This window comes from Epinephelus fuscoguttatus, linkage group LG8 (assembly GCF_011397635.1).
Source record: "Epinephelus fuscoguttatus linkage group LG8, E.fuscoguttatus.final_Chr_v1".
In the NCBI taxonomy this organism is placed as follows: domain Eukaryota; kingdom Metazoa; phylum Chordata; class Actinopteri; order Perciformes; family Serranidae; genus Epinephelus; species Epinephelus fuscoguttatus.
In genome coordinates this window covers 6,872,501-6,882,420 of record NC_064759.1, presented here as the reverse complement: position 1 = coordinate 6,882,420, position 9,920 = coordinate 6,872,501, and positions in this window count along the sequence as shown.

Genomic DNA, 9,920 nt, shown 5'->3' with positions numbered 1-9,920 from the left:
GATTCAATTGAAATTCTGCCAAACATTCAAATTGTGATCAATTCAGATAGTGAAGTGAGTCATTTTGCAAAGGATGTGACGCTTAAAAAAATGTATCCACTGATTTCGAGAAGTCTTTAACAATGTAAGTCTATGGGTGCCTTTTTGGAAGTTGTAATTCCATTGTTTGACCACTATGTACAATTGGTTTCAAAGCCCAGCGCGGTTCTTGGGGGCTTGGTCCCAACCTCACCTGACTGCTGTGCCCAGGAGCATCTCCAACCTCCTCCAAAGATTCATAAATAACCCTTTTCAGCCATTGTTGAACTTCCACTTTTTCTCTACATTAGCAAAGTCATCTGAGATAACACTGCAGTTTGTGGTACTCTGCAAACTCTCTCGAAAAAATTACTTATTTCTACTGCTGAAGCTTTACATGCTCAGCTCTACATGCTTGTACTCACTATGGGTGAGAATACTGTGGGCTATTTGGACCAATAGTCAAAAAAATAAATATGAAAACAATACTAAACTGATGGGACACAAAAAAGCTTCCGTTCAGATATTACTCTGATCTATAACCTTTAAAACAACCTCAGTGTTCAACTCTACAGCATGAACTCGTCCCCGTGCTCTTGGCCTCTGTTTGTCCTGTATAACCCACACTTGCAGCAGCGAGGCGGAGCGGGTGCTGCCGTGAGGTGCGATGGGTGCCGGCGCTGGCACCGCCAGGCTCGGGTGGCCGTGCAACAGTATCTGCAGGCTGCCATCCTTCTGTTCGCAGAGCATCTGAAGAAAGCAAACTGCACTGTTGCTCACACTCCCCGATCCCGTTGTTGTCATTGGCCGGCAGCCACCAATAGTGAGCCAACTGAGTTAACAGACACTTCCGCTCAGCACATAAGGAACCATCTGTTTTAAAAGCTAGAAATAAATAAATAAAGGGCGCTCTCTCCCTCTCGTGCTTCCTCTCTCCCCCACTTTCTCCTTCCACCACAAATCTACAGTAAGCAGAGCCCTGCTATTATCCTGCACCTCACTCTTCATCATTTGCAATCAACAGCCAGCTACTAAAATTACTGCTGTGACTTTATTGAATCTCTACTGCCCTGCATTGGCCTTTCAAATTGAGCCAGGACGAGAAACTAACCAGTTTCTTATTTGAGAAAACTATTTTATTCCATCTATTTTTCTGGTAAATAACAAAATTGTCAATTTATTTTTTTTGCCTCGCTCATAAAGCATCATCAAATGTGGTGTTGCAGCAGTTACAGCACACAAAACTAATTTGTAATTTATTGGACATTAGCGAGGTCAGAATCATATTGAAGCCTGATGTTTGTAACATCTTGAAAATCACGGTTGTGCACCCACTCTTGGCTGCGTTGAGCTCCTCAGACGTGCCAGCTTGTAGCTAAATAAATATTGGCTGAGGGGCATTTGAAAAAACATATTGTCCTGGCTCAGCACTCGGTCCCCCTGCCCTCTGTTGCCAAAACAAGACGACGGGGGTCCGGAGCAGAATCTCTTCTCACATGAGCGCTCTGGTAATGGTCAGCTCGCTGCCGCGGCCCTGCAGCCTTTGTGTCTGTGCTTGCAGGTCCTCGAGTGTAATGTATTTACTCAGCTCTTCACGGCGTGGCTTGCGGAGAGAGGGTCCTGGAAGCGTGCCATTTGCGCTATCACACTACGCCTTTGTTTCTCATGCGGCTTACGAGAAGAAGGGTGTGCTTGTCCTGTGTGTTTTGCAGGTTTCGTGATAGCCAGAGATATCTTTGACGCTGCTATTTCTGACATGTGTTTTGAGATAGAGCCTTTAAATACGACTGTTTACCACAGCAGGGTTTATTTTTTCTGGCATTTTTAGTGACTGTGAACTCCTCCTGTATGTTGACAATTGCTCACTTTGGTTTGTGTGCATTCACTGTACATGTGATCTAATTTAAGGCCAAGACGTGATGCTTTCATGGATTTCAAAATTACCTCATGCAGGAAAACAGTAGTTATACTGTATTTATATTTATGTTTGACATAATTATTGTTCTATTATGATATTTATGCTCCTAAATGTTCCCTTTTCCCTTCTGAGCACACATTTAATTTTCACTTTTCCCCCCCCATGGTTCATCTCGTGCAGAGAAACAGAATAACTTTAAGAAAAATATTACTAAAACATTACCGCCTGCATTCAATTTAACCGGCGAATACCCCATGAGTTCCTCTCTCCAAGAAATTAAGGTGTATCGTAACAAGTGCATTATTTAGTAGATTTGACATGGCTGCCACATATTCGCAGAGAAAGAATTAATACGCCCGTGGAAAGGAAAGCAGAAGAAGAAGAAGAAGAAGAAGAAGAGAACTGAAAATAATTAATTATCAGAGCCTATTTCGAGTCCTCCTCTTAAGCCTATTTAAAGGGCATTAGGTATTATGAATGTGAGGTGGTCTAAATTTACCCCCGTAATATCTATCCTCATCTGACTACATTAGTATACTTTTCCAGGCTCTGCAGGCTCCTCGCTTGCTATTTAAATCACATTGCATGACTCTGAAATCCAGACTCGTCTGTTTCTTCTTTCACATGCAGATATTTTTCTTCCCACCAGGATTAATCTCTCCGTGCGGTTTACAATCAGATTTACACACCTGAAACTGAAAAAAGATAAACCTGACATAAGTATTTGCTAAACGGGTGAAAGGCGCCTGTAAGTGACTTCAAGAAATGAATTATGTATACGCTAAAGAGAACTCATTTGGGAATTAAGGAGGATAAGTAGCAGTCCATTTTGTGCCTGTTAGGGGCCCTCTCGGAGCTACGGTGGCTGCATTAGGGGAGAGCTAATGGGCCCTGGGAGGGGGTGAAAGTGGGGCGGAGGGGTGGAGGAGCAGAGGGGGGGAGGGGTTGGGCCCTTTGCCGCCCGAGGTCTGTGGGCCCCGGTGACAGATGGTTGGCCACCTCACTGGGTGGCTGCGGCTGCAAGGTCTGTCGTGAGGCTGATCCGCGGCGTTGACAGCAACGCAAAGATCAAACGACATTGTGGAAGGTGAAGAGACGGGTGGCGTGCCCCGCCAGAGACGGAGAGACGGGGTTAGAGCTCCGCCGATTTGGGAGTTTTGGAGGAAGTTGCCAGTGTGGATATTTTTAGACCTAAGTCAGTGTTGTTCAGTACCTGGAAAACCCCCTGAAATACTGGAAAAATCACAAGTGTTGGCATCGTTTTGTAACAAGATGCTCCTGGATACAGAACACAGAGCATCATGGGACGCTAATATATATAAGCTTTAAAGAAATACCTGATACTCAGTCATGTGTATCAGTCTATGTCAATCTGATGACCACAGAGCATAAAACTGTTTGTTGAACCTCCCCTACGACTCTATTCTGCCTTTTATTCATTCATCAATAATGTTTCTTGGTAATTAATTCCTGATTTAAAGGCAGCAGTGAATCACAGAGATTCTCCTCCACTGAATAAATGCTGTGGGTCAACCTGTGTGAAAGAGCTGCTAACATCACCAGAGTTTATGGTTTTATGGTTTTATGGGGTTAATTTAACATTTTATTGTTCCATGATGTAAATACAGACTGTTTGCACCTTGACAAAAACACATCAGATTTTTTTTCCTTCAGTTTTTTAGTGGGAAAACAAATTTTTAGATTTAAAATATTGGCTCCTGGCAGCTGTTTGGCTTTTATGAGGAGTTGTGCAAATGTTTGGAAGTGTGTTGTTTTTTCCTCCTTTGATCTGAAATTTGTCTTGTGTTTAAATATTTGAACTTTCGCTGCAGATTTTGGACGGACTGTATGCACTGTGTGCACAGGAAGTCAGGATAAGAACAAATTAGCTAACAGGCTAGCAGCGTGAACTGGCCGGTCTGAGCTCGACTCAAACTGGCTGATGGTGTCACCTGCAACTCAGCTGGTCAAATCACCAGTGCTGCTTTTAGAAAATAAAGCACGTAACCTGTTTCTGCAGCCAATCAGCTTGTTGTGAAGTCCACTGGTCAAATCAAAATGACTGCAGATGGCGCGTTCACTTACCACTGAGTCCTCTGTTTCTGGTGTCACGATGTGCCAGTGTCAGATGCTGCCGTTGTTCGCTATATGTGCTTATGCCCTGCCCACATACACACATATCTTATTGACTGATTAATGGATTAATTGGAACTGATTATTTTTTATCATTGTGGCATATTGATTATGAAAACAGTCCATCTGATGCTCGTTTTGTTTCTGTTTTTCACTGTTTCATCACTAGTACAAATGCAGCTGTAGCCAGTATCTCACTATCACTATCCTCATTCATATTTTAGAAGCTACAAATTATATTGAGCCACAAAATAAGCCTGAAAAGCTGCAAATCAGAACAGAAGTACAGAGTGTTGTTGCACAGAGATGATACACCGTCTCATCTCATTGCATTGGTGTGAACCGTCAGGTTTTCACAACGTTGCAGAACAGCACAGTTAGGCAACTACTCGCCTGTTTCAACTCGTCTTGTCATGTATCTTTGGTCTGAACTGGGCGTGAGGGAAATATATGACGGCATGTTTAGCTAATACTGGTTGCATGCTAGTTGCATAACATATAGAGTGCATGCATGGTGGTTAATACGTCTTGTAACAAAATATTCATATAAAATAATGGACATAGGTTCTGTAAAGTCACCCATTGGTTTGTGGACTGTTGCTCTGAAGCCTAAAGCTCGGCTTTTCGGCCATCTCCATCTTGGATTTTTGATTTGATTTGATTTGATTTGATTTGATTTATTTATTTCGAACATTTAAAACAAATATAAAAAAAAATGAATTTAAAAATATAGTACAGTTGTCATTAAGGGGGAAATTAGCCATAGAGACCAAACCGTTTTTTGTACCAGGCTGTAAACATGTTTATTTCTGCTGTGCAGTTGGGCATTTTAACATGGGGATCTATGGGGACAAACTCACTTCTGGAGCCAGCCTCAAGTGGCCATTAGAGGAACTGCAGTTTTTTGAAACTTCCTCATTGGCTTCATTTTTCAGCCCCAGAGGCTGCAGCTTGGGAATATTTCATAAAATTGGCTACACATCTGACAGACCAACATCCTTATTTACTTGTCGCCGTGTGTGACTGTTCCTGTTTATGTGTCAGTGATGCTCCATGGGCGTATTGATGGCTACAAACAGACGAATACACTTCTCTCCCATTTCCGTAAAGAGATGCATTTCCTTGCAGGTGTCAATGTGTACTTTAATAACGGTCAAAAAATAAAACTGTGTAGAAATGAAGTCTTAAAACAGTGACGTACTGTACTGTATTTCATCCAACAGGAATAAAACCTCCTCTTTATAAAATACTCTCTTGGTTGAAGTGTTTTTCTCGAACACAGAGCCCAAGATGCATGAGCCATACTTCATTCATCCCAACAAAATCACTCAACACATCAACAACAAATGTTACTAGAAACACAAATTATTGCTGCTTATGAATGTGAATTTAATCAAGTTATATAATAAACCAAAATCCAAACACATTAACGTCACTGCAGGTGTTACAGTCTGTTTTTATCTACCTGTCAGGTCAGAAAGAAACTGCATCACATCAGCAGTGAACTGCGTGAAACTGCCAATATCCAATTTTTCATTAAAGTGAAGTAGCCGCACGCTGTGTTCTCATTTTTGGATGACTGTTTATTAAGACAGCAACATTACAGCAAACAGCTTTCATCAGGTTTCATCACACTCTGATGAAAGCTGTTTGCACAAACACTGGTGTCTTTATAAAGTTACAGAAATGAGAACATCATGTGCAGCCATACTTCACATGAATGTGAAAAAATTTTCACCTTAGCCAGTACCCATATATTTATAGTCATATATGTTCTAGTAACTAAATGTCAGTTTCATACGTTGAGCTGCCTGAGTTGAGTTTGTCTGTGCAGATAGACTGCAGAGTGTGTGTTAGCAGGTAGTTTGCACCATGTGCTGGGTGAAGTCTGTCAAATCTCGTTACAACGACAGAAGGCGTCACATTCATTCATCTAAAAATAAGGTCTTAATTGGGATTGAAATGTCTTAAATAAATCCTTCCAAAGTCCTAAAATGCTAACACATGGGAAGTAGGATTTTATAATCTTTATCTTTTTTTCTGATTTTCCATTTCCTCATGACTCTCAGAGTCTTATTTTACACCTTTTTCTTCCCCGTGTTTACCTCAGTACTTAACATGTTCACCTTTACTCCTGTATTAATGAGTTTTTATTATGTGTGGTCATTGCTGGACCTCCCTATAGACAACATAGGCAGCCACTTAGGGTGCCATCCAGACGGTGGGGGTGACGAAATAGCTAATTTATTAATTCATATATTTATTTTTTTACATTCAAAAAAATCCGACCTAATGGAAATGGTTGACTGGACTGTATATGGAGAGCATTAAAGTAAGGGTGCTTTCACACCTGCCCTGTTTGGTTCGATTCAATCCAACTCAAGTTTGTTTGTCCCCTCAGTGCGGTTCGTTTGGGCAGGTGTGAACACAGCAATCACACTCAGGTGTGCACCAAAACAACCGGACCGAGACCTTCTTGAAGAGGTGGTCTCAGTCCGGTTACAAATGAACTCTGGTGCGGTTCGTTTGTGGTGAGAACGTGCACCGACCTGGATGTGAACCAACTGCAGTCACATGACACATTGCTTGGGTTAAACATGAGCATGTTACAGTCCTGGAGGATTATTAATGTGCACCTCCTCCTGTACTGCCTTAATATGCACATTCAGCACATCCAATGCATCAAAACATTGTTTTCTAGTTGGAGCAATAATAATACTTGTTTTGGGGGCTGAACTTAATGTCCTGCAAATCAGGATCCTGGAACCAAAAACAATTATAGGTTTTATTTCCAGTTTATGATGCTAAAAGCAGAGGAACAACTGTCTGCTAGCTAGCTGTCACTGCACCCTGGACGATGTGGGAAAGTGCCAGTTCAATGGAAATGGTCTGTTTTACCAAGTTTTTGTGACATGGCTGAAACCAGCACAATGCAAAGCATAAGCGGTTGATGTATTTTATGCACAATTTTTTTTAAACTTGGCATGATGGGAATTTAGGAAGAGGAATCCTGCACGCAGAGTGAGAAACAAAACCGCCAAGAAAACCAACAAATGCTTCGTCTCAGCCACAAGACAAAAAAGTCATGTTTTATGTTGTTCCTAATCCGAAGTAAGTGATATTCATGGTTTATTTTTTCCTTTTCAATATTCATTTTTGCAAAACTTGTATCAAATTTAATTCTTGGCGGGAAAAAAAAAGTCCTACACTGTCTTAAATTTAACGTGCCTAAAGCTGTGGGAACCCTGGGAAGGAAATACATAACAAAGCTTTACATCAAGCCTCTTTGTAGTTTCACTTATTTGTTTTCTGTAATATTGTTTTTTATTAAAATAAATTTAAAAATGTGTGTAAATGTCCAAAGTGTCATGATTTAATTGAATAAAATGGTATTAAAGAAGAACAAAGAAACTGCCTATATATTGCTCCATTGCAGTGTAGTTCATGCTCTGGACATACTGCATTACACAGTAACATGTCATTGCTCATGTAATGTACCAACATTGTGACAAGCGAAAGACATAAAAGTGTTTTTACGAGTGTCTGTGAAACTAAAGACTTGATAAATCCCCATTCAAAACGAGTACGGCATCAATTCCCCACCGCCAGAGCCCCGTGGGCACAAGAGACTGGGCCCGTCGGGCGATTAGCCCGTCTTACATTCCCGGTGATCGGATTAGACGATTCCCACAGTCTAGTCTGAAACTACTCCCGACCCGCAGCTCCGGAGAGCATCTCAATATCCAATTTCACAGCTTTCTAAACCTGGATCACGGAGGCTATTTATTACTGTCACAGGCTTTTGTGTTGGGGGGCGGAGGAGTTTGGCTTTTGTGTTTCATCTGCTGTGGAGCAGGAAGATGATCAACAAGAGAGTAAGAAGTGTAATGAGTGGGGAACCAGTGGCGTTGCCTCAAACCTCCTAAATAAAAAACACAGCAGCTAAATTAGACCAGGACGACGCAGCAGTCAGCAGCTTCTCCAGGACCTTTGATCCACACGCTGCAGTGACGACTGCTCAACACAATTATGACCCCCGTGTGTGTGTGTGTGTGTGTGTGTGTGTGTGTGTGTGTGTGTGTGTGTGTGTGTGTGTGTGTGTGTGTGTCCTACAGTACACCAGGCCTCATGCAGCAACATTCCCTTAAATTTCTCTTATATTTTCTCTAAATTTTCTGTTAAGAGAAAAAAATCAACTCCAGATGCACCAAACATTCTTAAGGGCTCAGACCGTGTTAATTTGCTCATGTGAGACTAATATTCACTCCCATCCTCCTCAATTCAGTGCGAGCAGAGAAGTGCATAAAACATACGACATACGTGACATAGCAAATTTGCATTGTCTGTAGCAGACGTTGTGCTAGACTTTTTCGTCGCCGGTCATTTTGACCGACAGGGTCATAAAAATCCGGTCATAATCTATTTTTACCGGTCATTTTAAATGATAATAAAGATATTCAAAGACATTTAGTTTTCATTTGTTCGTTTTTAATAAATCCAACAAGCAAGTTATAAAGTGTGCATTAATAAGGACATGAACGAAAAGATGAACAGACATCCACACACCCGTGCCATTAGGCTTCGCCCTGGACACGCCGGACGGCACTAACGCATCCGGTGTGTCCAGGGCGTTATGTAGTTGTGCCTGTAGGCTCGGTGACACAAAATTAAAATTGTAATGAAGTGATTATGGCATTGAAAAGTGTTAGCTAACATTAGCTAGCAAGCTCGGTTTCTGTGTCCGTCGTGTCAGGCACTGCCCTTGTTCAGCACGAATACAGCCTCAGCAAGCGATAGTCACTCACCTATAGACCCTTTTACTGTTAGCAAACAGTATGATGTGTTTTGGTGGGCGGGGCTTAGCTGGAGGCAAAACAATTCTCCACAAACATTAGCTAGCACTAGCAAGTTCTTTTGGCGCACACTGGCACAAACTGGACGGTTTGTAAATGCGGAGCGCTGTCTGAATGTACTGTTTAGTTATCCAGAGCACCGCGCTCCAAGAGTGACAGAGCGCATTCTCGGAACTCGGTCTGTGGAGACGAAGCAGCAGAACGCTGAGCAGACTGAATCTGTGATTAACTTAACCGTTGGTTAATCCATGTAGAAATATAACGCTCTGTTTCTACGACCAGCAGGGCTCTCATTTTAGTGTAGAGCGTCAGACTGAATTTATGAACGCGCCATGTCAGGTCACTCACCTTCCGGGACCATGAGTGTTACTTGAATAACTCGTACTTTATTAGACACAAATTCTTTCAATGCAATGGGCGTGACACGAATTATGTGAAATAGGTGAATTAAGCAGCACAAATTATGTGAGTAGCACGACTTTGCATCATACGCTTATTCACAAGAGGAAAATCTGAACGTCAATGACGAATTTGCGCCTTGACAGCCAATCAGCATTGAGATCCTCTGTGGATGGGTGACACTGAAGACATACCGGCGGAAGTTCACATTCATTGATTCACTAACTTTGGGCCTTGCTAAAATATAAATGGGTGTGTTATAAAAAATCTGCCCCTGCGTACAGTTAAAATTAGCTGAAAAAACAAACATTTTTTTGTACCAGGCTGTAAACATGTTTATTTCTGCTGTAAAGTTTGGCATTTTAACATGGAGTTCTATGGGGACTGACTCTTGTTTTAGAGCCAGCCCCAAGTGGCCATTCAATGAACTGCAGTTTTTGGCACTTCTTCATTTACTTCATTTTGCAGCCTGGAGAGTTGGCGCTTGGCATTGTGTTTCCCTCAAAGAGTATTTACTGTTTCAAATTAGTAGAAAAAACATGTCATTTCTGGGAGACGGGGCTGGTTTCCTTGTGTTTGACAGTTTGACGAGATGTTTT